Source organism: Phasianus colchicus, chromosome 2, assembly GCF_987193195.1.
Source record: "Phasianus colchicus chromosome 2, bPhaCol1.hap1.1, whole genome shotgun sequence".
Classification (NCBI taxonomy): Eukaryota; Metazoa; Chordata; class Aves; order Galliformes; family Phasianidae; genus Phasianus; species Phasianus colchicus.
The window spans coordinates 41,409,109-41,424,526 of NC_143437.1; the positions used below are offsets into that span (position 1 = coordinate 41,409,109).

The 15,418-nt window shown below is 37.6% G+C and overlaps 1 long non-coding RNA gene across 1 annotated transcript; it reads right to left on the reverse strand.

The window, feature by feature from the left end:
* Window positions 1-4,284: 4,284 nt before the first annotated feature.
* LOC149918977 (uncharacterized) lies at window positions 4,285-6,682 on the reverse strand. Its single transcript, XR_016464693.1, has 3 exons — window positions 6,545-6,682; window positions 5,049-5,191; window positions 4,285-4,438 (listed from the first exon to the last, which is right to left on the reverse strand). It is a non-coding gene; the product is annotated as an uncharacterized LOC149918977 (long non-coding RNA).
* Window positions 6,683-15,418: the final 8,736 nt, after the last annotated feature.

Sequence of the window (15,418 nt, forward strand, 5' to 3'; positions counted from 1 at the left end):
TTTAGCACCAGTGAAGGTCTCTTTCCCTGAAATCTACCCTTGTAAGGTCTCTATACTCACATGTTTAAGTGTTTGTACAAGATATACTACCTTAATAGGACTCAACATATCACCTGATTTACGTAGTGAGTTCAGAAAAGACTTGTTTTAATAGAGCTCTAGATGATCAGGCAAAGATGAAGCTGGAACACAGTTTTGACAAAAGATACCTAAACAACCCATTAAGAAACAGTATTCACTGCTATTTTCATTTAATCAAACTTCATTTAAGAACCCACTTTTATTAACAAGTCAGAGTACCAGATGTTTCAGAATATGTTATCAACCAGTTTTTTTTCTTTTTTTTTTCTTTTTTTTTTTTTTTTTATGGAGAAGATTGTTTCTATCTCATTTTTGAGACAAAGAATGAACACAATACATTGTCAAATGAGAGTTTAATAGTAATATCTATATGGTATCTGCTTTTCCAGAGCAATATACAAATGATACTCATAAAAGTTACTCTGCTCATCTCTCCAATGTCTGTCTCTCAGCTGGAAGTTGTGATCTGATCATGAATTGGTGTAAGAGATTATTCTTTTACATCATTGTTTCAAAGCTTGCTGGGAACACAGATGAACAAGTCCAAGAAAGTCCTTGGCAAGAGTTGTGAAATCTTTTGTCTGAGGGACACAGATGGACAAGGCCAGGGGCAATGAGAAAGAGAGAGATAAGCCGCAGATTAATGGCCAGGAAGCAGTCTTTTGTGTGGGCTTATCTTGAGGAAGATGGCCATCTCAGGAGGTGCTGCACACGATTCTTTCCAAGTGCCCAGGAATGCCACACTGGCAGAAGAAGGATAAAAAGGGGACCTACAACCATGAAGTTTAGGTTTTCTGGCAACAGATTCCTCATGAAGAAGAAGAGGTTTCTGACACAAGAAGACTCACAACCTGCCTCTCTCCCTCCTGAACTTGCTCTGTGCTCTGCCTGCATGCTGAAGAAGAACAAAGGTGTCTGCCATCAGATTGCTCACAACAGAATGCCTGCATGCTGATGGACTCTCCTGGGCCTGCTACCTGAGTCCTGCTGCTTCCTCCTGGACTTATCCTGTGGCTTCTTCCTGCTACCTGCTTGCTGCCCAAGGCCAGCCATGCTGTTACTGCTCTCCCCCTGCGCTTTTGCTCTGGACCTTTGAAATGACGTGCAACTGGACCGCTGCTGGATCCTGCTGGTGACTATCCCCTCTTCACGGAATTGTGGCTTATTTCCTATCTTTTCTATCTCCTTCCCTTCCCTGCCACCCTAATTCATAATAGTCGCCGTCCTTCCTTTCCCCGTGTCCCTGATTAGGATTTATAATAAACTGGTTGGACCAACATTTGAACTGTTGTTTCTTAATCTCACATTGGGTATATAGATATCAAAGAACTTCTTCCCCCTCCGATAAATTGGAGCGAGACAATTGGCAGGGGAGAGATCAGCAAGAGAAATTTGTCCAAAAATTCAAAGAATTAGAATACAACATCTCTTATGGAAACAAACAAAAATTAAACACTATGGGATAGTTGAACTCTCCACATGACAGAGGGTTTGGTTCTGTCAAAGAAAACTTTGGTTATTCTGAAAGCTTCTTACAACTTAGTTATCGCCCTCTGAAAGATGAAAGAATACATTTAGGGCAGGCTATGAAAGTAAGCTGCCAGAGCATATCCATAAGCCAAATATAATGCTATGCCTTCTAGGTTAAAGGCAAGACACTCGTATAGGCAAGAACGTTGGCCATTAGTATAAGAATCTGCTTTTACTTGCATACATTTTCATGGTAGCACTTAGAGTTGAGACCACACTCCCTTCTCAGATGACTACCCAATTAAAATGTACATCAAAAAAATGTGTACATCAAAAAAAGTGCCTGCTCTGCAGCCTGCGATGGAAACTCAGAAATACCTCTTCCAGTATTCGGGGTTATTGTTTGGTTATATTAAAAGAAAAAGGAGGGCTATGCTTTCCCAGGTAGAGCTGTTCAGCATCTGCTTACTTTGTTTTGGTGATTCAAGTCAGATCTAGGTTTCTTACAGGGAAAAAAAAAAAAAAAAAAAAGCCAAAGGATTGGAAGATTTTTTTTTTTTTTAGCGGCTTAAAGACAAACTACGTTCTTCTTACACTGAGTGTTACAGGAGATGCAGACTTGCAGTGTGAACATCCAGTTCCTTCAGAAGTCTGGGAAACCATTGAGAAGGTGTGCTTTATTTCTCCCTTGTTGGTTTTCCATCTCTCTGCTGAATCACTGCCTATTCTGGATGGTTAAAACATTTTCATCTGAAGGTATACAGAGTGCCCAGTCATCTCAACTGTATTATAGTTTGATGAAAAATGACTACAGTACCCAAAAGACTCTAGCAAGTGTCTATATCTAAAAATGTTCTTTTAATTTTGTTTCAAACCTGACTTTTTCCCCTTTCACCCAGAAGTAACTTTCCCAACACAGAACTTTCCCACTAGCAACCAGGCTCTGGGAAAGTATTTGAGAAAGAGAGGTGATAAGGGAAGAATGATTTGAGAATAAAATGTCTGCAGCAGAAAGAAATGTAACTGTGCTCAAATGTGTACACTAGCTTGGGCTTTGAAGCAAACTCATTAGAGCAGGTTGACAGTCCAAATGACAAGTGAGAGAACTCCCCACAGGAACACTTCTCATGGTTAGAAACAGGGCAACAGGTTAACCCGTTACTGAAGGATTAACTGTTCATCAGTTATGTGCTGACATGTCTGAAAAACATTTGGCCCCTCTGTCTAAGATTCACTTTAATTCTGCCAGCCCTTTGTAACCCTCAGCAACGCGTAAGATTTCTGTCTTCTCTGAGCTCTTCAGACAGACGACAGATGGTTGGAGATGTACTGTGGCACTAAATTTCCTTATGGAATTTACTGTAGAACATCAGCCTGAAAAGCAAGTTTTCTCTTAGTTTGAAAAATACCTCAGTCTTGCCTGTTATAGTGAAATCTGGTCTGAGATACAAATAAAATGATCAGAGTCATCATGAACTAGTGCACTTAAGCAAGAATTCAACTAGTTGCATCATGAAAAAAAAAGAAAGAATACCAAATTCTCTCTGATTTGGAGTAATAGCAAAAAGTCAATGGAGACTGAAGATTGCATTTTTCCTCATCCATGCCATGAAGAAAAAAGGCAAACCTGAAAGGGGTACTACGGTAGACTGCTTTGACCAGTTCAGAATAGCTAATGCTGGAGATCATTTTCTCTTCTTGTACATTCTTTCTATAGTTTTATTTAAACAAAATGCTTGCCTTTTGCTTTTTAATTTTCTTCTTTGGTTGATTAGTTGATTGATTGGCTTTGGGACATTTTTGTTTGTTTTGTAGACTTTTTTTTTTAAAGGTAAAATATGAGATAAAATATAGAAAATACAAATGAAATTATGACCCTTGCCAAAAGTTAACTCCTATTAAAGACTACAAAATAACTAATAAGTTAAGCTTAATAAGTGATATTTACAACACATAGATTTAATACAAAAGGGAAAGTCTTCCTTTTTGTTATTATTACTGGGATTTCTGAAAATGATTACAAGCCAAAAGATTTTCTGTTTCTGTAGGCATTTTCTTCTTACATTGTCTTCAGGTTCTCAATGCATTAATTCACCAGTTCAGCTAAAATGCACATTCTTATTTCAGTACTATAATTTTTAGAACATGGACTAGTTTTTTTTGAAAGGGCAAAATCATTATTTTTCACAGTGCTTCATTTCAGTATGCAAGATTTGTTTTATAAGAAACTTGTCATGCAGTAGTTTCCAAATATTCCCTCCTAGTGTAACTGCCTTCCCAAGCATATAAACTAAAGAAACTGGAGCAATGATCAACCATTAAAAATATGCATTCCTGCTTTTGTTATATATTTGCAAAGGCTCCATTGTCTCACTGATGACAGAGAGCAGTATTTCTAGGTATACATATATGAATTTAACATTAGGACTCAGATTTACAGCCATTTCCATCTCCAGAGTTCTTTCATTTGATCTGTATAATGGTAGTGCGTTCCTTCACAGTGATGTTACTTCAATGTTACCCATTGCTTTTGGCTAATTTCCACATACTACACAATATCATATCAGAGCACTGAAAAATGAGAATCTCACATTGTTCCTACAGTTTTCAAATAAACACTTGGATAGCAAGATTTGTTTTTCTTAAGTACTCCTGATCAGCACAATGTTTATTCCTCCTAAAATGCTAGTTTTAGACATGCACAACAATGTCATTAATTTAATGAAAAGGGCTTCCAATAGGCTGGAATAGTAATGACTTGAGAAGGGTACTATAAAACTAGTTCAGAAACAGGGATATGGATCCATGCTTGTGTGAGAAACCTAGGTCTGTGGTGATGATCATTAGTACCTCTGCGAACCAAATATACGCACAGTTTATGTCTCATCTGTAAAAAAAAAAAAAAAAAAAAAGTGGGGCAACATTAAACATGATTAAGAGGCAGGGGAAGATAGAAGTATATGGAAGGAAAGGGAAATGTTTTTACTCAAGTAAATATATGATCAGAATGCCCAGGTACATAAAACAAAAGAGTAAGATTCAAATCCAGATTCAGTGAGTAAACATGAACAATGACGCAATTATTAAAGATAGCGTGTAATTTCAAAAGGGTCTGGGATTTTTTGTTTGTTTTTTCTTTTTGGTAGTTCTGAGTTCACATCTTCCTGCCCTTAGTCAGTTCCAAAGCATCTTTATTTATCTGTATTAAGACAGCTTCCTCACAATGTGCACTATGGTATCTCTACCTAAAGTTACTTTCTTATATTTCTGATTTAGGCATCTAGGACTTGCTGACAGCAGAAACTGCTCTGCCTCTGCTATGAGCTTGAAGGTGCTGATAGGATTTGGGCTTCCTCTGTTCCTTCTGCTTGGGCATCTTCAACAGATAAACAACTCTTATTCTTTCTTGCTAACAAATGGTATATTCTTTCTTCTCCATCAGGTTCACTAGCACAAAGACTTTTAAGTGACTTACAAAAATTGAAAGAATTACTTACACGAGTGCCATATATGTGTTATTCTTCCTGTAAGGAGTTTTCCTGTGAGTTACATATGGTTTATCTAACATATTCTTATTCAAAAAGAAGACAGAGCCTCTGGCACTTTTAAAGGGTGGAAATTTCACTGCATTCCTGTAGCACTGCAATGAGATATAGACCAAAATTTGAAATTATGTGGTCAATGTTACAAATTTCAGATTTATGCTTGTGCTAATCTGAACATTACATTACATGTATTAAAGCAAATAAAGAGAGGGAAGTCTTGGGTTTGACTGTTTTAAGTGCAAAATATATTGCTTTTTCAAATTTACTTATTTTTAATAGTATGTGGTTTTTTAATTCCTCCTACACATTCTGTGCTTTTAAAAAACTTGTTGCCACATCGTCTTTATCCAGGTCATAGATTAACCCTGGTCTTTGTTATTGCTGCATAGAATATGGATTATCTCTGTTGCCCTTCTTATTCATTCACCCTCACAAACTCCACCCTACTCTAGCCATGTCAAATTGTATAGAATGATCTTCTGGTTAGGGCTTGTTTTGTTCACTCTTCCCTGCTCCCTTATATACATCGAGAACTTTTTGTTTTCTTTGCAACTGGCCCTAAAAATGTCTATATATACACTATAAGCTTCTTCATTACCTCATTTTGTTGGAGCTTTCTAAAAGATATTTCAAAATCCAGTTTGCATCTTAACTCCAAAAGTATACATCTACGTATTAAGTTTCCTAGAAATCAGCTATACATGCCCAGGCCAGTGTTTACCTAAGCCTTCTCTATGTCCTTCTGTATTTTGTTGGTAGGAAGAAAATAAACATAGATAATTTATCTTAATGTCATCTGCTGTAATTCATCAATATAGTATTTTCTGGAATGCCTCAGTTATGAAAATCATAAACTTCCATACACTAAACAACACCAAATGCTATCCTTGGAACTCTAAAGAATCATGGAAACAGTTCTACAGTACATTTCCCATTATTGATCCATAGGAATTTTCAGGCTCCCAATTTTGCTTAATTCCCAAGTTGAAATGAACCCCAAACATGCAATGTGAAACTCAGCCAAACATTCTGCTTTCCATAATTCCACCTCAAAGCCTTACATTGTCCTGACTTCTCTCAAAGCAGTGTTCACAGAAAATGTGCAAGCATTGATCAACCCTATGCAGAATTCCAAGTTTGTAGTATGTATTTGGTTTCACTATAAGCCTTTTGCATAACTTTGGTTTTCTACATTAAAATGATTTATGTAATCTTCAGAAAGGTTTGAATAGGGAAAAAGTAAAACAAACTCCACTGTCAAGTAATCCTCTACTTCACTCCAAGTCTTTGACTCCTGAACTCACCCTGGCACCATAGATCAAGTCGTATATTGTGAATAAATTTTGAGAAATCTATGGTTAATCTGTCAGGTTTTTTTTTTTTCAACAGACATCACACACCTTCTTCAGAACGAATGGACTTCCAATAATGTTCACATAATCGCTTACCTCAGAAGTAGTTCTGTGTTCTCCTATAATGACAGTGTTGAGACCGCAACTACACAAGTATTCACACAGAAAACATTTGTTGACAAGGTATCTTCCTAGAGGACTGAGGGTTAAGGTCCTCTTAAAAGAAACTATGCCACTTAAACCATATGGATGGTGAAAGAGGAGAATAACCTTCTACTTCAGATTTATAACTGAAAGGTCATTAAAGAGGCTGTTCCTTTCCTGCAGTTTTAGCTAAGCTGCTTAACGGCTTGCAGCTGTACTGGCAAGTACCCTAAAGAGCTGGGAGCTATTTAGGCTATCTTGGCTATATCTGTACTTTGCAACACTTAGAAAACACATTAAAGAAGATGATTTTCTCTGATGTGTACCAGAAACATTGAGACTATTGATTAAGGAACTCTAGTTACCCACATTTACCAGTATCCCTACAGTTACGAGAGCAAAGAGGTTTGTTTGATCTCGTAGTGGTTTTAACTGATATTTCATTTTGCAGTAGAGAAAAGGTCTTACATAAAGCTAAAACTAACCTGAGAGACTGCTTAAGAAGCTACCATATTTCAGCTATTAGTTATACCCTTTCATGAAACTGTATAGCTAGACTATGATGTATTTGCTGGTTCATTAAAGTGAATTTGAGATTAGGGTTTACGGATTTAATTATGTGGACACCTGTGTTAATTTTATTCCTGGGAAAGGTGAGTATGAACAATTGCTGTTTGTGCACTTTGTATTAGAATGTCCAAGGCTCTAACTACAGCTTTGAGAAAGTGCCTACTGGCATTTGAAAAAGGAGATGGAAAAGATAGTGTGCTGAAGCAGGAAGACCAGTGATGCTACAGGTGGCATTGTGAAACGCAGCCCTGGCACTGGGAGTTTGTGGTACTTTGAATGATTTCAGGAGCTTCTGCCACTCAAAAAGGATGATTTTAGCAGTCCTCACCTAGAAGTGGGATTATGGGTCTTGCTAGAAGGTCTCAATTATCTGTCCTTCATAGTCGCTTTGTATTTACTGTTGTGTTATTCATCTGGGCTTTGCTGCAGTTTCTCCCTTCTATAGAATTCTTCTGGTGGAAAAGTGATGCTGTCAAGTCTGAGTGAAATTCATTCCAGTGTTTGGCTATTGATAGGTGGTGTCATAGGAGTGTGAAGTGCAGCTAGATATGACCCTTACACATCTCCTCAGAACTGAAGAGGTGTTTGGGGCTGGATATGTCTAGCTCTCTATTAGCTTTGCAATATTTATTTGAGACAGAGTTTATGACTCAAGGTTTTCAATCAAATTTTAGAGGAGGAAATTTGACTAAGACAAATAAGCAAACGTATTTGAAATTCCCAGAGTGAAGGTATTAAGGAAAAAAAATTGTTGAGAAGGAAGTCTTTCTTGCAGCTGTGCATTCTCATGTCAGGTGAATTCACACTCTGATTTAACTTTAAGTGACCGTAAAACATCCTTAACATAAACAATGTATTTAGCAAAGATAGAAGTGGCCTCATTAGAAGCACAGTAGTTTCTCACACCTCATCTCATCTCAGGGAATGACTGCTAACTCTGCAGTAGATGTGCTGCAGACACATTCCAACTCTCTGATGTCATCAGTAACAGCACCAAAAGCTTTGTTGTTCTATGGCACTGCTAATTTGCCAGGGCTTGTAAGATAGGGAAATAAACATGTTCCAGCAATTATGTATTATTCTTATGTAAAGAAAATCTTACTGTACTTTGCTGCCAGGATTCTGTAGAAAGTTTTTTGGTTTTTTTTTCTCTTGCCAAGTATTAGGCTTTCCTTGAGAGTTTTAGAGGCAGTGACACTGACTGTGTAGCTAAAAATTTACCTTAGAAGATTTAGCACTTTTTTTTTGCAATTTTCCTCTAAGAAATGACTTTTCAGTGGTTTGCACAAAACTGCAGATCAAGCTATGTTCTCTTCTGCTCTCAGACCAACTCTGCATGCACTCTATGACTAAAGACTTTCAGATGTTTTGCTGCTCTATTATATTATATATATATATATGATATATTATATTATATATATATATGATATATTATATCAATATAATAGACATAGTATCTTCATATGTAAATTTACAGTGTATTTCAATGCTTCTCGTTAGTTCTCAACTGGTTACTTCAAAGTGTTTTTGCTGAAGGAGACTTCCTTCCTTGGTCTTCAGAGCTTTGGTTGTTCAAAGGCTTTTTCAGCCAGCATCCTCTTTTCTATTTGTGTCAGGATCAGGCATCTTGTGGCCATTTTCCAAGTTGTTCCTCAATAAACATTAGCCTACCTGGCTCAAACTGTTGAATTCCTCGCTGCCTTTTCTTATTCTGCTGTGTTAGACTTGTGAACGCTTCTAGTACTCTTAAATTTACACTGCATCAAAACATGGAGTTTCCTTTTAGTATTTTTTTTTTTTTTGTATTGTTTTCTATAAACTGCAGACCTTTCAAAGGATTAGAATGAAATGAGGAAGAGAAGAAGACCTCTGAAAAAAATATACTTCAATTCAGTTTTTTACACTTGGTATTTAACAATTGAAGTTATAAAGGTGAGAGAACAAACAAAACTCTCAGAACCTGACAAAAAATGCAATTGATACGGGATCAACTTTCAACATTTCAATCATTTTTAATTTCAAGATAAAAACAACCTGAATCCCCTGACTTCAACCTGCATTGACCTGTTTCAGCAGGTCAAACCTTAGTTGATCTGCTGATAGCTTTCCAGTAAGCACGTTGTCTGAAGTTGCCATACACTTTCTCTTGTTTACCACAGAATATCTCACTTTATTTTTAGAAGACAGCACAGACTGGAAAAGCAGTGCCTATAGGAGTTGGCCCTAGCCCAGTTGAATTACAGTTAATAACAATTCTTATGCATGATGAATGTTTCCTTTTCCATGAGTGTTCCTTATGCCTCTTCAAGTGTGCGGTTTCATGGCAGTGGAAAGAGTTAATCTCAAGCACTTCTTGGTTAGCAAAGAACAGGCGAGAAATGAGGTGCCTGTACCAAAAGCAGCCCCCTGCCCTGGGATACTAATTCCTCCTGACTCATTTGTGGGAGATGGGCAAATGGGAATTGGAAGTGTCAGAAAGAGGAGAGAGGCCGTGGGGTTGGGAAGGTGTCTGAGGAGTGGCAACCCTCCCTGGGGAGTGGCTGGCTTGAATTTGTAAGATGCTAAGCCCTAGGCTTTTTGAGTCTGAAAGTTAGTTTGTTGTACTTGTAACCTGAATAAAACAAACCAAATGCTGCAGGAGCTGACTTGCCTCTTCTTTTACTATTGGCCTTCTACTTGGCAAAAGATCTCACCTGCAAGTGTTGATGGTGCCCTGGAGAGGTCATAGTGTGTGGTTTGAATGCTGTAATACCAAAATCCACTGTGTGTACAAGAGAGCCCCAAATTTACCCTGTTGTAGGACTCAGCCAGGAGGGTCTCTTATTATCTGAGGACAAACCAGTGCTTAAAAAGCAGCCCAGCTTCAACAGCAAGATCCTCAGGACACAAAGTTCAGTGATAATTTGAAGCTGACTTTTTATTTCAGCTGCCACTTTTCACTCATTTTCTGCAACTTCAGTTCCCACTGGCTAGAAATAAAAATAAACTTCTTTAGCTCTGGAAAAATTGATGGCATTCCTGTAGAATGCAGGTTGGTTGAAAGAAGCACTATCAATTTCAAGAAATAAACAGGAAAGTATTATTAAGAGAAAAATAATCTCTAAGAGAAACAGATTTAATGATTAACAGCTCTATTTTACCACAGGCAGAATTCCTGTGGTGATATATGGAAACCCTCTGGGATTCTCAATTTTTAGTAGATAATCCATTCTGAATGTTAGAATACTGCTTTATCCTCTGCACATCACCTTCTGAACTACTCAGGCATTTTATTAATTGACCTCAAGAATAACTGGCCCAGATTGTCTGACATACATGGCTGCCTGACTCCCAACAATAAAATAAAAATTGGGGTTCTGTTTTAAGTTTATATTTTGTTTTAAATTTGTCTTGGAGGCCTTACTTTCAAATATAAATGAACACACAAACACACACACACAAAAAAAAAAAAAAAAAAAAAGAGAGAATTGGTATCTGTATATCGTGAGCATTCCATTATGCTCAGTTGTGATATTACACATTGTATTGTGAATTTGCTTGGTTGCATAATTACCATTTTTTCACACTGTGTTCAGCACATAGGAAGGGAAGTTAAAACTGGGCACTGTAAATAGTATGAATTGTTATTGATTAAAGAAGTGGGTTTTTCTTAATAATCAAAGAAAAATAACTTTATTTGCTTCTAAACCTACCTTCTAGAAATAAGCTTCATAAAATAGACAGACTTAAGCACTGGTAGCCATTAAAAAGCTTTACTTCTCAGTAATTCTTGGCATAACTCTCTTAAATTCTCTTAACAGAAATGAAAGGTTAAGAAGCTTCAGTTATAAGCAACTTGTATAAGCACACAATCTTTCACAGGACACAGGCTATAAAATTGTTGTCAGTACTTATGAAAGCCACTACCTTCCAAAATAAGTTACCAAGTTTCTAGAACCTACCAGGATGAAAAAAAATTGTGCTATTACCTCCTTTTCTAGAAAAGTGAGGTAAAACTCAGTTGATTAAGTTGACTATTTAAAGCTAAAGAGTAAAATCAAGGCAAGTAATTTCTGTGTATTTTTGTAGGCAACATATGCATAAGTCATTTACACTCCTAACACAAATATGGACCTAATCTGGGCCAGGTACAACACCAAGTAGAAGAGAGTTTGTCTCTCAGTGAATTTGAGAAATGGAGATAAAGAAAGAGTGAAGGAAAAACTCAATAACCTTTACATTTTTGGTTCGTAACTTGGGTGAAGAAGTCATCCATACTGCTTAAATCTGCACCCAGTTTTCAGATTTACCACCAACTTACTTATTTATTTCCTTTTCACTCTTCAAAATCTATCCTTCAGAAGGCATGCAAAAAAATTGGAAGTACATGATGACACCACAGCACATGGATCCCAGTTGAGGATTTGTTTCCACCAGTGTAGGTCATGGCTGAACAGGACTGGTCAGGCAGGAGGACAGATGCCATATAGAATTGGTCAGAACCACTAAGCCACACAACATCCATTATTCTGCAACCTATTATTACCATCTGTTTTCCATCTTGCAGATGATAAACAAAACATAACATGAAAAATGTAGACTGGATGGTGTTATTGCTAAACCTTTGTCACATTTAGACTTTCAGAGTTTACATCTTTGCCTGCAGCGTTTTGGATGACTGCCTTCTAAACTACCGTCAAAACACTTTTTATGACCCTGCTTCCTATTTGTTTTTGTTTTTTTTCTGAACTCACTATAGGAATGGATACTACTGCGCAGAAAAGCAGAAGTGTGAGACTGTCAAGACTGTAATGTACATGGTAGAACAATTATATATGATCAACATGTGACCTTGAAGAGGTTTCATAAAGCTTCCAACTTATAATTCACTCAGGTGGCTGGGGACTGTTTAGTAAATCTGATATCTGATTGATGGCTGATGGGAAAAATCAAGGATTTTCAGCAAATAAACAGCTTTCTGTGTATGTACTTATCACATGTAAGTACTGCATGAAAGGCCCAGTGATCTTAAAGAAGGAATCAATGAGTGTCATGGGCTAACCTTTACTCTTCAAGACCGATCTAGAACCAAGGAATTCAGCCTGGAAGTCTGCCGTAGGTCTGATATTAAAGGGGAAGAGAGAAGAGGATCTATTTGATTTGTCTCTAATCTCATACAGCAGAGGTCAGAGCCATAGAGGAGCTCCGTGCTTGTTTGGGAGAGACCTTACCTGTACGTATTCCTAAAAGAACAAGAAAATTCTGTCAGACCAAACTGCAGCTAATTTAGTCCTGCCTGGGAGAAGGTTTTAGAATATGAGAAGCAGGGGGGTTACAAAGGAAAGGCATTTTCTTGATTTAATGATAATCAAGTATGCTTTACTACAGTCAAGAATCTGGACATGAGCCAGCAGTGTGTGCTTTGTGGTCCAGAAGGCCAACTCTACCCTGAGCTGCATTTAAAGAGGAGTGGTCAGCAAGGAGAGGGAGGTGAATGTCCCTCACTACTCAGCTTTTGTGAGGCCCCATCTGGAGGACTGCATCCAGTCCTGGGGTCCCCAGAACAAGAAAGCAGAGCTCTTGGAATGAGTCCAGAGAAGGACCACTAAGATAATCAGAGCACTTCTCCTATGAAGAAAGGTTGAGGGAACTGGGCTTGTTTATCTTAGAGAATAGAAGGCTCTGGGGAGACCTCATTGTGGCGTTCCAGTACTTGAAGGGAGCCTATAAACAGGAGGAGCAATGGCTGTTTACAAGGGTGGATAGTGATAGGACAAGGGGGAATGGTTTTAAACTGAGACAGGGGACATTTAGGTTAGATATTAGGAGGAAATTTTTCACACAGAGGGTGATGACACACTGGAACAGGTTGCCCAAGGAGGTTGTGGATGCCCCATCCCTGGAGGCATTCAAGGCCAGGCTGGATGTGGCTCTGGGCAGCCTGGTCTGGTGGTTAGCAACCCTGCTCGTAGCAGGGTAGTTGAAACTGAATGATCATTATGGACCTTTTCAACCCAGGTCATTTTATGATTCTATGATTCTATGATTCTATGATTCTATGACACTGTCTTCTTGACTTCTTGTCAGTTTCACTGTGCTCTCTCCTGCTCAGAAGGTAAGGCAGACTGTGATCAGTGCTGTCTTAACAATACATCATTCCCCATCTTTCTTTTTTGCCCATTCGTTCTTTGTCTTCAGTGATGTTTTGCAGATTTCTGATACAAACCAAGTGCTCATGCTTCAAATGTCTTGCATAGAGGGTTGCATCTTGATTGATTGTTCAAGGCGCTGCAGAGGCAGTAGTCTCATCATGTGAAGCTGTGGGATACTCCAGGTCCATCTGCTCTTCCTTGAACAGATTACTGCCCTCAGCTCCAGATACGACTGCTCAGAAATCCTTTCCATAGATTTCTGCTGTGATCTGCCTTGTGAGCAGCTCATGTGAGTGCTCTCCAATATGTCTAAGTAGAAAAAAGCCAGAACAACTTTCAGTTTTTCATGTCTATCTAAACATATCATCTTTTTGCTACAACAGACTAGAGAAACTGATGTGACAATATGCTTGAATTTGGTTCGTTTTCAAGGCACAAGAAAAGGGGAGTAGATGAATTCATCTGCTGTCACAGTCAGTACTGAGACAAACCTTGTGTTCTGTGATTTAATACCAATTTTCCCTGTTCACTTAAACCTTTCAAGTTTTCATGGACAAAGGTCCCCACAGCCTGGGTCATTATTAGAGTTGCATTTCTGTACACTCTTGTATGTTGAGTAATGTAAAGGCTGCATGGTTGGTATGAAAAGCCTTCAACATGCTGCTGCATATGTATGGTTTCTAACAAGACTTGTCTGAGCCTCCTACTTTCTTTGTTAAACAACACAATTTTACCTGGCAGCTGCATGGTATGACATGCTCTTTTCTGTCCTGTCATCCTGCATGTCATGGTAAACCCAAGCTGCTGTACCACAGTTTGATCCATAGTCCATCCCAGAGCACACAAGAGGCTGTGGCTCAGAAGTTAGTGTCTAAAGTGGCAGAACTGAGAAGATGACATGTACTATTTCCTCAGAGAATGAATGTTCATAAGCCAACCTGCAGATCCTAAGGTTATTGAATTCCCTTCATGAAAGAAAACTATCAGTGGTTTCTGGGCTGGTGCTTCATGAATCCTCAAAATTTTACATACATTGAGATAAATTTAAAACAACCCCAAGCAATATATTTTATTACCAGTTTCACTTGAATGTTCTTTTAAAGTACTAAGTGAAACTCTGTTAAACGCGCACTATGATCTGGCCAAAATACAGATTTTGAGAAAAACTATTAGATGTCTTTTGAAAGGTAAAAGTTGGATATAAAAAAAATTTCTTCTTCCACCAGACAACTGAGCTACTAATTGAGAACAAATATTCTCAGAGACATGGGAAAAATGACCTCATGAAATTCTGATCTGGGCTTGAATCTTCAATGTCTTGAACATTCAAATCAGCGATCTTTATTATGCAGGTGCTAATACATTCTAGAACTTAATCTAATTATAACATGTCGGAATTACTTCTGTGATAAGAACTTGATTCATCAGCTTTTGATAGCAGCCTAAGTATTTCATTTAATTTCATTCGGCTGGGCTCAGAAAAAAATCAGACATAAGGTTCCTCCCATGGTCTATTTTCCGGTCACCATAAAATTACATTTTTTTTTTTTCCTTTCTTTCAGGTTAGAACTAGTTACTGGACATATTGTGATTTAAAAAAATCAACAAAGTATTATTCCGCATTACTGAAGTTGTTGAACTGTTTAATGTAAACCGAGAAATAACATCTCAAAGAGAAAAGAAGTTTTGTCTTTCACTCAGAAGTTCAATGTATGTAGAGGGATTTTAAACTTCTATACACCCTGTCAAATGCTAAATCAAATGGAATAACCATATAAATACATACTTTAAAATCCTCAGCATCTTTCTGATCTCTTTCAGGATAAAGCCATAAAGCAAACAAAAGTTGCTTTCTCATCAGAGACACTTTCTAGTTTGAAGAGTTTCAAATCTGAATTCTTCTAAACACCTGTCTCCATACTCCTGTAATTATTTATATCTTGAAGGTAAAACCTTGGTGGTTGAAATTTTCTGAACAAACAACAAAATATTAGAGGACTGCAAATCCTCTTGAAAGATCTTATTAGGATTAGGACAGAAATATATATTTCTACATTTCATTTATATATGCAGAAAACAATAGGCATATTTTATACTCTATTTATTTATATTCTGTGTGTATCAT